The sequence below is a fragment of the Leopardus geoffroyi genome, chromosome E1 (assembly GCF_018350155.1).
Source record: "Leopardus geoffroyi isolate Oge1 chromosome E1, O.geoffroyi_Oge1_pat1.0, whole genome shotgun sequence".
NCBI lineage: Eukaryota > Metazoa > Chordata > Mammalia > Carnivora > Felidae > Leopardus > Leopardus geoffroyi.
Window position 1 is genome coordinate 793,920 of NC_059330.1, and position 18,266 is coordinate 812,185.

Below are 18,266 nucleotides of genomic sequence, written 5' to 3' on the forward strand. Positions count from 1 at the left end.
TAATATTTTTTGAAAAAAATTTTTTTAGCTTTGTTCATTTTTGAGACACAGAGAGAGACAGAGCATGAGCGGGGGAAGGGGCAGAGAGAGAGGGAGACACAGAATCCGAAGCAGGCTCCAGGCTCCCAGCTGTCAGCACAAGGCCCGACGCGGGGCTCGAACTCACGGACCGCGAGATCGTGACCTGAGCCAACCGACTGAGCCGACTGAGCCCCCCAGGCGCCCCTTTTTCATTTTAAAAGTAAAAACTTTTTCCTTTTTAAAAAATGTTTACTTATTTATTTATTTAGGACACGTGTGAGTGGGGAGGGGCAGAGAGAGAAGGAGAGAGAGAATCCCAAGCAGTCTCCACACTGTCAGCACGGAGCCTGATATGGGGCTCGAACCCACAAACCGTGAGACCATGACCTGAGCCGAGGTTGGACGCTCAACCGACTGAGCCCCCCGGGCGCCCCTCTATGCTTCTTTTAATAGATAGAGAATCTGTATTGAAATCCTCTTTAGTTCCTGATATTGACAGTGTGTTTTCTTTCTTTCTTTCTTTCTTTCTTTCTTTCTTTCTTTCTTTCTTTCTTTCTTTCAGAAAGGGAGGGAGGGCCAGGGGGAGGGGCAGAGAGAGAGAGGGAGAGAGAGAATCCCAAGCAGGCTCCAAGGTCAGCGCGGAGCCTAACATGGGGCTCGATCTTACGACCCTGGGATCACGACCCGAGCCACCCTCAAGAGTCGGACGCTCAACCTGCTGAGCCATCAGGCGCCACACTTTTTTTTTTTTCTTCCAGTTTTCTACACACTCCTTTTTTCTTGATTAATCTCCTCAGAGAGGCTATCAATTGTATTAGCCTTTCCAAGGAGATGACTCTGGTGATTTTCGTGATGGTTTATCTAAGTTTTAGGTCATTGATTTTCCCTCTTCTCCTTCTTCTTGTTTCCTGTCTGTCTCCTGCTTTCCCTGAATTTTATTTCCTTTCTTTTTTGCACCTATAGGGGGAAACTGAGACCATTGCTCTCATGTCTTTTTTCTTTATTAACACAGGCATCTAACGCTCCGGCTTTTCTTTTAACCCCTGTGTTAGCTGTCGCCTACAACTTTGATATGCTTTGCTTTCATTATCATTCACTTTGAAATATTTCCCAATTCCCTTTTCCCCTTTGTTACCCTTTTCCACTGATTGATGGCTTCTTTAAAAGTGTGTTGGCTTGATTTCCTGATATTTGGTGAGTTTCTAGATGGCTTACTGTTATCACGTTTAAGTTTGAGTCCACTGGATTGGAGAATATAACCTGTATGATTTCCGTCTTCCTGCGTGTTTTGAGACATGCTTTATGGGCAAGCAAATGGCCTGTCCTGGCGACCGTTCCTTGCATTCCTGGGAAGAATGTGAGTTGTTGATGGGGTGACCCCTCGATGGTGTGCAAGGCCCTCCTTCACATCTTCTGTATTCTTCGGGCACGAAGACAGTGAGGAGGGCTCCGAGGACATGCTCTGTGCTGGTGGGGCTGGCGGACAGGGTCTCCCTGCAAGGAACCAGGCTTTGCCGTAACACGCCAATTCAGAACCCACGTATCCCACGCTTAGAGACTGTCTACACCAGCAGATGAAGGTTACTCGATTTCTTTAAGTCGACTACTCGCTAAGGGCGTCAGGTGTGTCTGTCCTGGCTGGGGAGCTGGAAGGGGGAGGGGGGGGACAAGCTTTCATCAGGGGACGGGATATTGCCTGTGGCTAAGTGTGGCTGGTGCCCTTTCCTTCAGAACTGAATGTGCCCGGTGAGCCAGAGTCTGCTCTGGTGCCTCAGATGAGGCCTCTAACTGCCTTGCACCCAGCGTGGTTGGTGGGCAGTGCGCGTGGGCCCCCAGCGTGCACGTTCCTTCTGACTGCTCGGCCCCGACCCTCGGGGCTCCCGTCCCGTGTGGCTGTTGGAGCCCAGCAGGGGTTAAACCACCCACCGCAGAGTCCGAAGTTACCAGAACCGAGCATTCGTTGTTGGGATGGGGAGCCGAAGCCCAGAGGGCGGCGGGGGATTGGGGGAGGTCACGCGCTGAGTGGTGCCACGCGGGAACGAGTGTCAGCTCTCCCGTCCCCTCTCCATGGCTTCGGCCCCGGGCCGGGACCCGAGACAGCCTGGCACGGCCAGTGCTGCACAGCGTGCAGGCCAGAGGGTCAAGGTGAAGGGTCAGGAGGCCTTCTCTGTCCCCAAGACCCCCGTCAGGAGACGGGAGCCCGGAGGGGAGCACGGCCTGGGCCCGTCTGCCGTCTCCGGGCGGCGCTGGAAATTCCTCCAGGCGTCAGCTCCCGGGACTGATTCGTTCGGGGCCGAGGTCACAGTCTGTGACCGGGGCGCAGGGGCGTGCGGTCCGCGGGTTAGAGGCTCAATTGCCCCCAGTGGCTGGGAAGGCGAGGAGGGCGGAACCCGCTGGTGAGAGGAGGTCTTTTTTCGTGCGGAAATCGTGCTGCAAACCGCCAAGTGTCAGCAGGTGAGCGGGCGTCCGCGCGTTTTCGTCCCGGCGATTTATTCGGCAGATCTCTCAATCCGTGGCAAAGTGCCGTTGCTGTGAGGTCTCGATGGTTTGTTTTTTCTGCTTAAGCAAAACATAAATTATCTGGCCCATTAATATCCGGGCGCTTTAATCCATTATTAGAGGAGAAAAGTAAAAATCCTGCACGAAGATGAATGTGTGCTTTTAAGGTGATTAATAATGCGCAGCCCCCGGCACATCCATCACTCTGCCGATGGCCCCGGCCGGGAAGGGAGGAAGGCTACGGGCCGGGAATCCTGCGGGCTGCCGCTGCTCAGTGCCTCGTCCGTCCTCGGCCCCTGCCCCCATCTCCCCTCCTCCAGAGCCCTCCCCAGCTCCCTGGCTCCTTGCCTTCCCCGTAAAAGCCAAGCTTCTGGCGCTCGGCCAACTGCGGGCCGGGGCACCTGCTATGTGCCCGGCCCGGCACCGAGGGCAAGGCCGGAGAGCCTGGGTCCGGTCCGAGTCTCTGCCCTCAGAGGATTTTCTGTGCATTCGAGAAAGGACCGCCCATGGAGAGGAGTCAGGTGCTGTGCCCGCGCGGCAGGCTGCAAGGACCGTCGGAGCTGGGTGGTCAGGGAGTGCTTCCTGGAGGAGGCGGACGAGAAGTGCGTGCTAAGCACGATGAAAGACGTGGATTCTGGAGCCCCGCTCTGTGCTGAGCATCCCGCCGGGGCTCCTTGTCACGATACTGTGAGTTCATCCAGTCCTCTGCGAGGTGGGTATCGTGACGTCCTCTCACAGGTGAGGACACCAAGGCTCGGAGGCGGAGGTGCCTGCCGGGCATCACACAGTGGGGGCTCGGAGGGCTGGGTCCCGACCCTGTGCTTCCCCTGAGGCCCGAGGGGCAGAGAAGCTGGGGGCGGTGTGGACTGTGGGCCTGCGGGCAGAGGGGCCGGCAGGGCGGGCGGGTGGGCGTGCGTGGACAGTGGGGCAGCAGGGTTGGGACGGCCTCAGTGCTGGAGGGAAGGGACGCCCCCGAGCCCTGAACCAGGCCGGCCGCCCACCTCGGACCTCAACAGCAGTACCGTGTCCCCTGCTGCCAGGACCGTGTCCTCCGTTTGGGGGAAGGAAGTGCCCACGGGCTCTTTTCTCCAGTGTCCCCAGTGGGATTGCCTGGGCCTGTGAGCCGGGCTCAGGGCCTCCCGGTCCTTGTCCTCCTGCCTCGGCTGCAGGAGCCATTCCTGATGACCTTACAGGCGCCTGGAGGTGAGTCGCCCCAGGGGGAAGAGGTCTCAGGGACACCAGCTGTGGCCAGTCCCGAGGGGCTTCTGCACGGAGGGCTGGACCCTGTTTATTACAGGCCGACCTGCACATCGTGCGGTCTTGTAATTTCCCAGAGAGCTCGCTGTAGAGCTGCTAGGATCTCAGTGGACAGGCACCCGCACATGGGCGTCCCTCATCTCTGGCGGGGCCAGTCCGGGGTAGGGAACCGAGCCACAGCACCCCCCCGTGGCAGGTCACGGCTGGTGACAAGACCTTGGCCTCTGGATGGAGAGCTGTGGCTTACAGTTAAAAAAGGAAAGGAAAGGAAAGGAAAGAGAAAAGAAAAGAAAAGAAAAGAAAAGAAAAGAAAAGAAAAGAAAAGAAAAGAAGAAAAGAAAAGAAAAGAAAAGAAAAGAAAAGAAAAGAAAAGAAAGCTATTTGGTTTTCATCTAAAACTCAGAGTCCCTTGGGCACCCTGTAGTCTGGCAGGTGCCTATGGGAGAGGCCGGATTGGTCCTGCTTGAGTCACGTGCCCTCCGTTTGGACCAATCCCTGTGAGTAGGTTGTACCGGAAGCGCCGGGGTGGACAGTTCCCGCCACAAGCGCTGGGGGGGGGGGGGGGGGGCGGCGGGCAGGTCCCCGGTGACGCCCCCTCCCCCTGCACTTCCTGGGGGACACGGCCCTGCTGGTGGCCTCGTGTATGTATTTATCAGGATCTCACCTGCCTCCCTCTTTTGCTCTTTTCGGCTCCCCTGCCACGTGGTGCTCTCCACCTGTTGCATCCACACGACTCCTGAAACAGAATGCTACGGGCACCAGTGACAGTCACAACAAAGTTCATTGCAGTGAGAGGCAAGGCCGACCGGTCGGGACCACCACTCTTGATAAGAGTGCGGCCTCGAACAGCCGGGGTACAGAGTTTTTAAAGCCGATCACATCGTTTTATCATTACCTGGGAACAGAACAGAGAAATAGTTCCCAGATGAATTAGAAACAGTTTCCAGATGAATTAGAAACAGTTTCCAGACGAGTTAGAAACAGTTGCCAGATGAGGTGATTATTTCAGACTTTCTGCCGCCAAGTTGCAACCACTGGATCTCTTTGAATTTGCCTCTGATGCTCTTTTCTTTGAGTTTTTGTTTCCTTCATTGGTAAAGCCTGATTCACAAGAGTAGGAAGCGTAATTCACAAGAGTAAAGCAAGGCTGTTATCTCTTGACCTTCAGTGTCAGAACAAAGCTGTTATTTTTCAAGCTAAGTTAGCCCTACACTACAATTTAACCCTTACACACCCACGCTGTCCATGCGCGCTGAGAAGTCCTGCATCACGACAGGTGAGTGGCCAACATAGCCCGGTTGGGGGACCTCGGTGGCTCCAACTGTGGCTGCACATCAGTCTCCACAGGACGTCTACATGCCCGAGTTAATATTTTTTATTTTATTTTTCATATTTATTTATTTTTGAGAGAGAGACAGAGTGTGAGCGGGGAAGGGGCAGAGAGAGAGGGAGACACAGAATCTGAAGCAGGTTCCAGGCTCTGAACTGTCAGCACAGAGCCCAACGTGGGCCTCAAACCCACAATCTGTGAGATCATGACCTGACTTGAAGTCTGCTGCTTACCCCACGGAGCCCCCCAGGGGCCCCCCTTCTTGGCGTTCATTACTGTCGGCCGTTCTTATACGTACCTTGTGACCTGGTGCTCTGACGGCCAGTGAGCTCCAGTCTGGGGTCCTATCCACCCTGCCTGCCCCTGTCAACATTGCCCACTCCTGTCCACCCTGCCCGCCCCTGTCCACCGTGCCCAGCCCTGTCCACACTGCCCGCCCCTGTCCACCGTGCCCAGCCCTGTCCATCCTGCCTGCCCCTGTCCACAGTGCCTGTCCCTGTCCAGCGGCAAGTATTTATGGGGCTTCTGAGGCCTCACCTGGGGTTAGGCTTCTCCAGATTCTGTTTGCATCTGCGGTGGCCGGAAGCCCGACACCAGGCTGTTTGTGACTCACAGGTGGTGTCATCTGGGATCTCAAAGTCACATCGGAAGTGGCTTGTGTTTCCAGGAAGCTTTTCCTCTTCAGGCCGGAGGAGTCTCCCGGCTGTGTCTTTGTGGGGGTCCAGGTTTGGGACCCCTCCCAGCCTCACGGACAGGTTTGACATCAGACCGCCTGCCTCGGGCCGCGGCCGGGTGTCCTCAGCCCCAAATATCCGGCGGCTCCCAGCGAAGAGCTTCTCGGTGTCCAGGGACAGAGCAGACCTCGGCCCCCTGTTCTCCCCGGGCTCCTTATTTCCCTTTTAGGTCTTTGTAGGGCCCTCAGTTTTGTGCCAGCTCGGTGGTGGGTTCAGATGCATTTTTACAGCTCTCGTATCCAGCCACTCTGTATCGTGGGGAGGGGGGTCCTCTAAGGGACCAGGGCACACTGCCTCCGGAAACGGGCCACCGTGTTATTCTTCGCAAAACCACCACCGGCTTTGTCCTTTCAAGGTCCCTCTTTTCTTTCCCCCCTTGTAGTGCCAAGGCAGGGGTGTGGGAGCAGGTTGTACCCCATCCCCGTGGACATACCTGGATGCCCACCGAGCTACCTGGCCCTCTCAGATCGGCAGTTTTGCGCCTCTCTTGGGGGCCGCACCCCCTCCCCTCCCAGGGCCGGAATTACAGAGAAGCTCTCGACCCTCCAGGGCAGGGTGGCGGTGGGAGTGGGCTTGGGGATCCTCCTCAGGGGGTCTGGCCTTGATTGCCTGGATTCCAGGGGTGGGCAGGGCAGGGGACGGCAGGGACGGGGGCAGCTGAGGGCTTGACCCCAGGGCACAGAACCTGATGAGCGAGTGGGTCTCTGGGCGGAGAGCCCATCCTGGCGTGGGGACGACCCCAACAATGAGGCCTTGCGGGCTTGGGGAGAAGGGAGACAGTCTCTAGGGGTCGAGGGTCTCCACGGGCTGAGAGAAGAGGCCCCCCTCCCCCGGCCTCCGGGTCTCTGAGCGCAAGGAGCCGCGATTCGACCCTGCGGTGGCCCCGTCTCTCCCCTTCTCTGCCCTTCCTTCGTCCTCTCCTTTCGGTGTTGTAAAAAATCCATTAGGTTATTTGCTTTAAAAATACTGTTCATTTTGGGGCACCTGGGTGGCTCAGTCGGTTAAGCAGCCGACTTCGGCTCAGGTCACGATCTCGCGGTCCGTGAGTTCGAGCCCCGTGTCGGGCTCTGTGCTGACGGCTCGGAGCCTGGAGCCTGTTTCGGATTCTGTGTCTCCCTCTCTCTGACCCTCCCCCATTCATGCTCTGTCTCTCTCTGTCTCAAAAATAAATAAACGTTAAAAAAAAAATTAAAAAAAAAATACTGCTCATTTTCCTTTTATTTATAACAGTAATGTGTTCACGGTGGAATCCCTGGAAAATGTCAAGCACGAAAAGCTAGCTGATGCCTGCCCCCAACCCCGTCTACTATCACTTAGGACTATTATTGATACTTCGCTGTTCATATTTATGTATTTGCCACATATAAATAAGCACACAACTTAATAATGTATATTACGAAATTTGCATTATTTTATAGACTGCCTTTCCCCCCCCAGTTAATGAACTATTATGAAAAATTGTCATTGCTCTGAGCGTTCTTTGCAAAGATTATGTCTAATCGCTCATACGTTCCATCGTATAGATGCAATTTCAGGCATTCGGTCAATTATTATGCATTTGGAGAATTTTTTCCAATGTTTTAGTTTTATAAATAAGTCCTTGATGAGCACCGTTGTGCATAAATTTTTGTGCGTATCTGTTTTTTTCCCCTACGTCCATATCGCTGTGAGTGGAGTTGCTGGTTAATGTTTTGTGTGTGTGAAGATTTTGATTATGGTATGGAGCTGTCATACAATAATGTGATATATATGTGTATATATATGTCATATAAAGTGCCAAAAAATATTGTGTTCTGTAAAATCATGCAGTAAACATGACATGACTTATGGGAGAAAATGTGTTTAAGGCAGATCACTGAAAATTATGTTCTGTTGTAACCACAACACTAACCAAAAACAACCATCTTAATAAAAATGCTGTTTAAAAATTAAACTTCTAACAAATACAGCAACAACTGCTTTATTTTATTAAAAATTTTTTTAACGTTTATTTATTTATTTTTGAGACTGAGACAGAGTGCAAGCAGGGGGGGACAGAGAGAGAGAGAGGGAGACACAGAATCCGAAGCAGGCTCCAGGCTCCGAGCTGTCAGCACAGAGCCCGACGTGGGGCTCAGACCCACAAACCGCGAGATAGTGACCTGAGCCGAAGTCAGACGCTTAATGGACTGAGCCACCCAGGTGACCCACAACTGCTTCACTTGTAGAAGCCGGAAAGGGGTGAGGGGAGGGGATGGGGAGAAGTGCAGGGTGAAGGGGAGGAGGTCAGAGTGCAGAACGATGGCCTCAGGATACTTTCGCTGTCAGCGCACACGCGTCCCCATTTGGACTCTGCCCAACACAGGACACCTCGCCAATCTGATAGATATGGGATCTCGTTTATAAATGTGTGGGTTTCTTTTTTTTATTATTATTACCAGGAAAATTGGCTATTTCTCACGTGTTGCTCAGCCAACTCTGTGTCCCGTGAGAACTGTGGGGCCGGGATGGTGCCTGTTCCTCTGTGGGGGCACTCGGGGTTTGTTTATCGAGGTCTCTCTTGACATATGGAGGCCATTAACCGTTTGTTGGTCATAACGATGTCAAATATTTTCTCAGCTTGTCATTTGCTTTCCGGTTTGGTTTGTGATGTTTCTCAGGTACAGACGTTCGTCACGTCTCTGGTGTCCCCGTACCAGTTCTCCCCTGGCTTTGTGCTTGGAAAATCCTCCTGTACCTGGCAGTCTGTTAAAGATTGACGAACACCCTCTTCTAGATTTTTCAAGTTTCTGCTTTTCTAAATTTGATTTAAAAAAAAACAGTCTAGAACGTACTTTCACAAATAGTGTGGTGACCTAATAATGTAGTTTCCCCCAATTTTTTTTTTTATTTTTTTTTTCAACGTTGATTTATTTTTGGGACAGAGAGAGACAGAGCATGAACGGGGGAGGGGCAGAGAGAGAGGGAGACACAGAATCGGAAACAGGCTCCAGGCTCTGAGCCATCAGCCCAGAGCCCGACGCGGGGCTCGAACTCGCGGACCGCGAGATCGTGACCTGGCTGAAGTCGGACGCTTAACCGACTGCGCCACCCAGGCGCCCCATTTTCCCCCAATTTTTAAAGAGTTGGATTTCTTGCTATAAGCCACTGCCTCTTCCTGTAGCACACGCCCATCTCGTTATGATAAACCAGGCTCACTCAACAGTGACGTGTCTTAGTTCATCGACCTGTGTGGCAGTATCATCCCTGGTTTCTTTCCCGTAGGTTCACATACTTATATATTAATGTTTATTTTTGAGAGAGACAGAGCGTGAGCGGGGGAGGGGAAGAGAGAGAGGGAGACACAGAATCCGAAGCAGGCTCCGGGCTCCGAGCCGTCGGCACAGAGCCCGACGCGGGGCTCGAACCCACAAACTGCGAGATTATGACCTGAGCCGAAGTCGGACACTTAACTGAGCCACCCAGGCACCTTTCTTTCTTTCTTTTTTTTTTTTTTTAATGTTTATTTATTTCCGAAGGAGAGAGAGACAGAGTGTGAGTGGAGGAGGGGCAGAGAGAGAGAGAGAGAGAGACAGAGAAAGAATCCGAAGCAGGATCCAGGCTCTGAGCCGGTCAGCACAGAGCCCGACGCGGGGCTCGAACCCACAAACCGTGAGGTTATGACCTGAGCCGAAGTCGGACACTTAACTGAGCCACCCAGGCGCCCCAGCAGGTCCCTGATTGAAACCAACCGTGTGTGGGGGTTTCCTGGGACTGTGACAAAGTACCAGAGAGGGAGTGACTCGGAACCCGGGGGGTTTACGGTCCCACAGTCCGCATCGCAGCGATCCGAGTTGAGGTGCCCGCGGGACCGTGTCCCCTCGCAGACCTCAAGCCCTCTGTGCGTCTCCCTGGCCTCCGGTGCCACCAGCAAAGGTGGGTGTCCGGCTTCTCCCCGCGTCTCCGTCCTCACTCGGACCTCTTCCCGTAAGGACACCAGTCTCACTGGATGAGGGGCGCTCCTGACTCCAGCGTGACCCCATCTTAACTAATTCCGCCTGCCAGGTCCCTGTCTCCGAACAAGGTCCCCGTGAGGTACGGGGACAGGCGCTCCCCCGACCCTTTTAGGCAGGACGCACTTCACCCCGTGACGCCAGTAACTCCACGTGAGCAGAACACACACCGGCGGGAACAGCCACGGAAATCTTTACGACGCGTCACGTTTCCACGCGACGGCATCATACGCTACCTCGTGGCAACCACTTGTGGCACGTCGCAGCGTTCTCGCAAACCTGGCCGACCCGCGTTTATCGCTTAAAGTAGTTGTGTGCGTCCTGCCGTTGCTCACAGGGCCGTTCACGTCTGCAGCCCCACGCCAGCTGGGCCCTCCGCTTGCTGTCTCTCCACGCTTTGGCGAGTGTTACGAGGCCACGCTTCCTCCGTAGAAGGAACGGCCATGCTTTCCACGGGGTGAGTGTGCCGGGACGGAGGGAGCGCGTGCGTGCGTGCCCTCCTCGGCCAGCGGACGGTGCCTCTGGCGATCACCGAGGCAGCCACGCGGGGCCGAGGGCCGTGACACCAGCCACCCCCTTGGCCTTCACCAGCCCCGCCATCGGGCGGCCACCTTCCCGGCTTGCGGCCCCCACCGGTGCCCCCGGCCACTCGGCGTGGACCGGCCGTCCCGCCCCGCCTTGGAGCCGCCGCAGCCCCGTATGTTCCCCCATATGCTCGAACCTTTTCTGAAATTCTTCCATCTGTTCCCGGGAAACGCGAAGGAATTTAATGATCTTTTCCGGGGTTATTAAACCGACAGCTGTTGTCATTAATAGAGGACATTCCCGACTGCGGAGAACAAACGCGAGTCGTAACTGGGGCCTGTCACACGGGCTCCCGCTAACGACTCGAGCGACCGTCTCGAGACGGGGCGCGCGCGGGCGCGGGCGGCTCCGGGGCCGGCTTTGCGGGCGGCCCGTCTTCAGAGCGTGAACGTCCTCGCTGCTTCTCTGTTCTCCAGGCAGCTTTTGAGGCAAGATGTGTAATTGGCAAAACACAGAATGCAATCTGCCAGCCGCTGCCTCCTTTGGAAACGAAGGCGCTTGGGCGCCACAGAGGAAAGATTACGTTTCACCGTGTGTTTCAAATTATGGCTCATTTTCCGGTAGGATGTTAGAGGCACAGGGAAAACAGCTTTTGTGGTTCGGGTTGGAGGCTGTGCGCACCGTCACAGACGCGGGCCAGGCTGGTGTGGACGAGGAGCCACGGGGAGGCCACGCACGGCCCGGCCCCCTCCTGCCTCCTGGCAGCCGTAGGGATTGATCTTTGGGGCTCGGATGGCCCGGGAAAGGTGCAGGTGCAGGAGAATGATGGGGCGTGTCTCAGCGGGCCAGATAACGCCCCCAGGTGCTGTGGCACCTGCCCTGTGATGTGGAGTTGGGGACGGCGGGGCCGGGCAGACAGAACCACGTTCAGAACCATCCCTGAGAAGCTGGGGGCCAAATGGCCAGTGATTAGAGAAGGGACCAAGAAAGCCACCTGTTGGGACTCGGTTGCCCCTGGCGGGGGGCCTGGGCCCCAGGGACTCCTCCCTGCCTGCACCGGCCTTCCAGACCCGGGGAGAGCCCATGGCGTGGCTGTGGCGGCTGGCGATATGCGCTGGGTCCCGGATCAGGCCAACGGGGGAGACTTAGGGTCTGTGACAGGGTCTGCTCGTTGGGAGAGTGAGGCTGCTCCGGGCCTGTTGCCCTGGGGAGTGGGCGGCCCAAGGCTGAGTGTGCCCAGCAGGCGGGGATCAGGGAGCAGAAGAGGCAGAGGGAGGAGGGGACAGCTGCCACCAAGGATCCTTGTTCTTCTCCAGTGGGAGGGTTTCCTCTGAAACTTTGTTCATCTACCCATTCACAAATATGAGCTGTGTACCCAGAGGTACCCCGCATTTTGCTGGGCCAGGGGAGTATTAAGGAGCCAAGACCCTGCCTCAGTGGGGGGACAGACACTCAAACCACGTGGTACTGTCGTGTGGTGACTGCTGAGTAGGGCGCATGCAGGGTGCGTGGGGCGTGGAGGAGAGGCACGAGTTCCTGTCTTTGCTTGGGTCAGGGAGGGCTTCCTGGAGGAGGCAACATCTCCACCGCTGCGAGGGAACAAGCAGGCTCAAGAGGAAGTGTGTGGGGAGCATGGTCCCGGGGACTTTGTGGCAACTGAACCTTCCCGACGGTTGTGGGCCTGCGGTCACAGCCGCATTGGTGGCTGTGCTTTTCCTGTTGGCTTTCACCGCCCGTTAGAACGTGAGATCTGGCAGCGGGGGTGGGGAGTTTGCGCGTGATGTGAATCCCGTCGCTCCAGAGAGAAAACCGTCTCCCGCCAGGCTGTGCTGGCACAAGACTGGTCATCAGGGGCTGCTTCTCAGCACCGAGGGCCTGTCCTGCGACATTTCACAGCCCAGGCGCTCCCAGACTGGGGGACCCACGGTCATGGCTGTGTCCCATCCCATTCGTTTGTAACCGGGCGGGAGCTGGGCCTGTTTCGGGCGGGTTCGGGGAGCAACACCCCTGCCCCCAACGCCCAGCTCGTCCCTTTGCAAAGCTCTGAGCTGCCCGGGGGGCGGGTACCACCAAGAAAATCACACAGATTTCACGTGAAGAAGTCACCTGTGGCTGGAAGGCTTGGAGACCATGATCTTGGCTGAAAAAATCTAACGCCAAATAAAATATAGATTCTCAAACCCAAGCAACGCTGAGGGTCCCTTTATAAGATGAAAGTATTTTCCAAGACCTCTCCCCGAGTCCTGTCGATTCAAGTTAATTCCCATCATAATGTTGCTTGAACACGTACCGACGCGGAAGCAGAAGCAAGGCCCTCTATTTATGGCTCTCACTTCACTACAAAAGCAAAACAAATGGACAAATTATAGAACGGCAAACTAGGAAATCAATAAAATTCAAATTAACAGCATTAATTTAACGGGCTGCGGTTTTCCCAGACCTCAATCACCGCGCTCCTGTCACAGTCCCTAGGGAGGCTGACTGTGGCTCCCCAGCCCCCAGAGCCTCCCCCCAGGGCGCGCCTCTCTGTTCCGATCTTCGTGGCCCCCCGGGGTTAGCAAAAATAAGATCTGGTGTGGTCCCCGAAAGCTGGAAGGCTCTTTTTAAGTCATCTCTGCACCCAACGTGGGGCTTGACCTCACAACCCCGGGATCAGAGTCTCGTGCTCCACCAACTGAGCCGGCCGGGCGCGCCTGCAAAAGCCCGGCTTCCAACACACACACACACACACACACACACACACACACACCCGTGCACAGGCACACGCAAGCCCTCCTTGCACAACTCTTTCAACTTTCCTCGTGTTTGACGTTTTCACAATACGATGTTAGAACAAGTGGAAATAGGAAGGAGATAAACGTGAGCAGAGAGTCTGAAGCAACCCCTCCCCCGCAGAGCCTACGGCCCGGTGGGGGCAGGAAGGGCATCGGGGGTGCTGGTGGCGGTGCTGATGGAGCGCTGGAGAAGCAGGGCCGGGGGAGGGGGGGGGCAGGCGCAGTTCCAAATTGGCTGAAGTCGGGGCGCCAGGGGAGCTGGCCACGTGGGCGTCTGCCTTCCAGCCGAGGGGAGGGCACCCGCGGAGGCCCCGAAGGCAGGCGCGCGGCTGCAGGAACCAACGAGGGCGAACCCCGAAGGGCCTGGAGCGGAACGTGGAAACCATCGGCCGCGTGTCTGAAGGGCGCCCCGGCTGCTCTCCCCGAGGCCCTGGCCAAGGGCCAGGTGCCAGGTGCCTCCGACCAGGACCAGGGTGGCCGGATCCTCGGCACTTTGCAAAGCAGCACGGACGGACCGGATCTGCTTGTAGCTGGACGTGAGGAGGGGGAGGACGAGGCATCAAGGCGACGCCCCAGGAACAGAGGTCCTGTTTCCTGACACGGGGAGACTGGGGAGCAGGAGTGACGGTGGGGCGGGGGAGGGGCGCGCCTGCTGTTTGTGGGCTGTGGGGGAGGGACAGTGCGTGGGGGTGTGTCCAGAGCTGCGGGCTGGGCCCCCAGAGGAAGGCACCGGACCGGCCTGGGCTGCAAGCCCCGGCTGTGCTGGTCTCCAGGGACGGACCTGGCCCGGCTCCCATGCTGTTCCGGAGGGGACCGCGTACAGCCTCCACTAGCAAAGTGTGTCCAGGGTCTCTCCCACGCCCCCTCGGGGGCGGCGATGTCCCATTGGTGACACAGAGGTTTGCTGGTCTCACCAACAGTCTGTCCCCCCCTCCTCCCCCCCCCCCCAGTGGCCCGGCCGGGTTCTAACATCAGGGGGACCGGGACCAGGGAGGGCACATCATGAAGTCTTTGCCACCATCAAGGGCGACTCACCCTCCTGGTTTGCCTGGCCCTGCCCTGGTTCGAACACGGAGAGCCCCACGTCGTGGGAAACCCCCCATTTCCAGGCGGACTGGGGGGAGGGTGGTCACCCCGCCCTCTTGTCACCTCGCAGGCATCGCTCACGGTCTCGTTCACACACCGTTGCCCCAACGTCCTGTCACCGCCCCGTAAACAGTCACCAGGCCAATGTGCTTGTGACCTTTGAAATGCTGGCTTAGCTCCTTCCCAGCTATACTTTCCTGGCTCTCGGGTTCTGAAGCACCCCCCCCCCCCCAAGCACGGGCTGTGCTGCGCGTCCGGCCGAGGCCAGGGAGGCGCGGGGGCCAGGCCGCCCTTGGCTCTGACCACCCTCGTGGCCAGGGGGTTCTGGTGCCGTTGAACCTGGAAACAGCACTGTTTGCTGCGGAGATCGGCAAGAGGGAAGCCTGACGGGGCCGGTTGACAGGGCCGGTTGAATTTAGAACTCTCCTCTCCGTGAGGGGGCCAGACATCTCCGCTCAAATCAGACCCAGGGCGTTCCGCTAAAAGCAGACACAGAGACTATTGATTGCCCAAGTTGGGTGAAAACTAAAATCCAATAATATACCTTGTTAATTTAGTGCAGAAGAGAAGACAAGTCAGCAATGCGAATACAGGTTACAGGAGACACAGGAAGAAATTACCGTGTAACAAGCGAGAGGCTAATTCCATACCTCCGTGCTATAAATACCACAGCATCCCATCAGCCCAGAACTGAGCAATCTCTTTCCCCAGCTCGTTGGACTCAACCCGCCCTGCTTCCTTGTTGACTGGAGACTTTGAGTGGAGAGGAGAAATATGACCAGAAGGAAGGAACAGCTCCTTTTTCTTTCTTAAAGCCGCTAATGAAAGCACAACTTAGCAGTCTGCACGAAAACACGGAAAGCGATCTACAATTATCCATATCTAGGGGACGTGCAACGGAGGCCTCTTGGTCCTGTGGTGCTCCTGGAAATAGCAGTTGACGAAGAATTAAATCTTTAGTTTGTTGGAGCAGAGGAGGTCAGATGCGTGGTTGTGATCAGTCCCCAAACCATCTTTTAAGCGTCTGGCTTTCTGGGTCACGGCACGAGGAGCAGGACCCACGGTGGGGCCGCCCCAGCTTCTCAGAAGCCGGCCCTCCTCTATCAAGGAGCTGGCGTGTTTGAAATGCATCTGTGATTGAAAACACTTAAGTGTGAGGCCCCTGGCGCTCTCCCCTTTCAAGGTGACAGTAATTGAAGGATGGCTCCACGCAATTCTGACATTTATAATGCGGCTGCGGAAAAGGTCAGCTTCCTGTTGGATGCGCACGGGAGCCAGCGGGAGAGGATCTCGGAGAGGTCACATGGCGCGTTTGATATTTTCAGGGGCGCTTTGATTAATAACGGCCTCAATCTGCAACATATAATTATAACCCCCCACTCTCTACCGTGTAGAGTGGCCAGCTCTGAAGAATAACGCCGCAGTTTCCCCCGAGGCGGGGTGTGAACGGAGGCCCCCGGGAACTTGGGAACGGTTTGTGGAAGAAACAAACCGTCTCGCCCCACGGGTGCAGCCTGGTGCTCTGGGCGCCAGCAGGGGGCCTTCACCCGGGGTGCGGGTGAGTCGTGAGCAGGGCGACGGGTCGTACTTGGTCCCGTGTGCTCCCGGTTGCTAGTGCTGCCTGGGGTGGGGTGGGAGCCGCGGGGATGCAGGCAGGGACCCCGGCCCGGGAGGGGCTGTGGGCACAGGCTTGCGCGGGAGGGGGTCCCAGGGGGCACAGAGGGGGCCGGGCCCGCAAGTGTGGATGACACCCTAGCGTGGGGACTCTGAGGGTGGCTCAGGGGCTCCCCGCTGCCCCCAGACCTTCAGGTCCTCTTGGGGCTTGTGGCCGGCTGCTTAGATGTTCTTGCAGAGAGATGGGGTCGGAGCTGTGCCTGCTCCCGCCGGGCCCCTCCGGGTCACAGATGCGTGGCGCTCGTTCTGGGCACCGGGTCCCCCGCGAGAATGCGTGCCCAGGGTGCACCTGCAGTGGGCGGGCTCAGCTGTGGAGCCAGCGGTGCTCAGTGCAGGGGAGGACACGGGATGGGACCCCAGCCGTGGAGGGAGGCCGTCTGCCAGGGCTCAGTCCCGTGGCCAGAGGTCGACATCTGGCCAGGACAAGGCTCAGGTGGGGGCTGGGGTCAAGTGGAGGCTGAGCCGCACGGTTTCTGCTTTGCTCCGGAGCACGTTTCACTCAAGTGAATTCCTTCGAGTGTCCGATTCCTGGGAGGGGAGACAGCTGGGCTGGCCCAGCTTGGGACACCCTGAGGGAGGCGGCCCCCCTCCACGAGCCGATCGCCGGTGGCCAACGGGAGAGCGGGGGTCCCTCCAGGCCGAGGGGACCTGCACCATGTGGGGGGCAATTTACAGAGGAGGCACCAGCGGCAGCCAGGCCACCAGTCGTGCGCGTTTTCAGAAGCATCAGGATGTCCTCCCGGGGGGGGGGGGGGGGGCTGCCCCTGGCGTTTCTGACCCCAAACCTGCCTCGTGTCATCGTCATCGGATGGAGTCCTCGCCCTGGAGTTACCAGTCCGGCCTGGAGGTACCGACCTGTCGGGGGACACTCCCTCCTTCCAGAGCGGTGGTCGGTCCAAGGCCAGGGTGGGTCTTAGTGTGGCCACAACCACAGTCCGGGTCAGGGGGCCGTGTGTGGGGCCGCCTGACCGCAGGCCCCGGCCCGGCGGTCTGGGGGAGCTCCGGCCTCGGGGTGGTCGGTCTGCGGCCAGTGGCGGTCGCCGAGTGGTTACTGCCTCAGCAATCACAGGGACTAGCCGAGTCAGTCGGGCCTTTTCCCTCAGAAATTTACATTCCAGACACAGAGGGATTCATCAGCAGGACAGAGCAGGGGGCTAGCGAGAGGGGGTCAGAGTGGCCCTCTTCCCCTCTGCAGCCGAGGCGCTGATGGGATCGCGTTAGAGGCTCCTGATTCCTGAACGGCCTTCCAGTTCGTAAACAGCTTCTCGGGCTCTGGGCCGCAGACAGGCGCGACGCCTGTTCTCCCAGGGGGCTCTGCGTCGTCCACGCCCGCCGCCTTGTTGCCACACATGTCCCTCGGCGAGTGTCCCGTGGCTGCAGTAGGGGGCTGGGTCTGGAGAACTCAGCACCTGCTTTTCTGCTCCAAGTCTCCAGATGTGACCGAAAAGGCATCACAGTTCACGACAGCCGTGGGAAACTCCAAGCAGGCTCTCGGACCAGATACTGTGGTAAGAAGTCTTCAGAAGACAGAAAGCAAGGGGAGCGGAACCAAAGGAAGCACCAAGTGTGGGTGCCACGTCTAGGGTGCCTCCGCCACAACAGTCTGGCGGGGCGGCCGGCACGGCGACCGTCGGGTGTGCCCCATCCCGGTCTCCAGCTGGGAGCGACGGCGTGGCCGTGTGGACTTGAGCAGCAGGGCCTCTGCAGGTGGGTCCAGGGCCAGCGGGGGTGGGGGGCTCGGTGATGCCGCTGAGGGGATCTCCCAGATCTCCAGATCCCGCGGAGGGAGCTCCGGGTCCCGGCACCTGACAAACGGATGCGGCACAGAACGAAATGCAGGGAATTCTCAGAGAAGTGACAGTAAAGTAACCCCCAGGGCTGAGGAAAGGCTACTCTGGGGGCGACTGGCTCAGTTTTCTCCCCTGCATGAGGAGGACAATGATGGTCTCCAGCGTGGGGTCGTGGGAAGCATCCAGGCCGGCCACGCGGGGAAGCTTGACGTCGGGGGCCCGCATCATGGGAATCGCCGTTATTGGGAGGTGCCCGGGGCCGAGGTGTGAGGTAAAAAACGCACAAAGCCCCAGACGATCAGCGAGGCATTTCGTAACACCACGGGCAAAGAGAAATATGCCGAAAACCTTTCAGAAAGAGCAACGGATCAAAAGAGAAACCGAGAAGCAGACGGTCCCTGAAACAGCAAGTCGGACCGACGCGGATGCAGGTGTGCAGGCAGCCGCACGTTCCAGGCTCTGAGGAAAAACAGCTTAAGGCACGATTTCCTCCGTGGCCTCGAGCGCCCCGGAGGGAAAGGGAAAGGCACGTTCGGATGGGCAAGGACTTAAGAGCACTGCCTTCTCATTACCCATCTGTGTGTTATGGCTTCACCTCTTCCTTC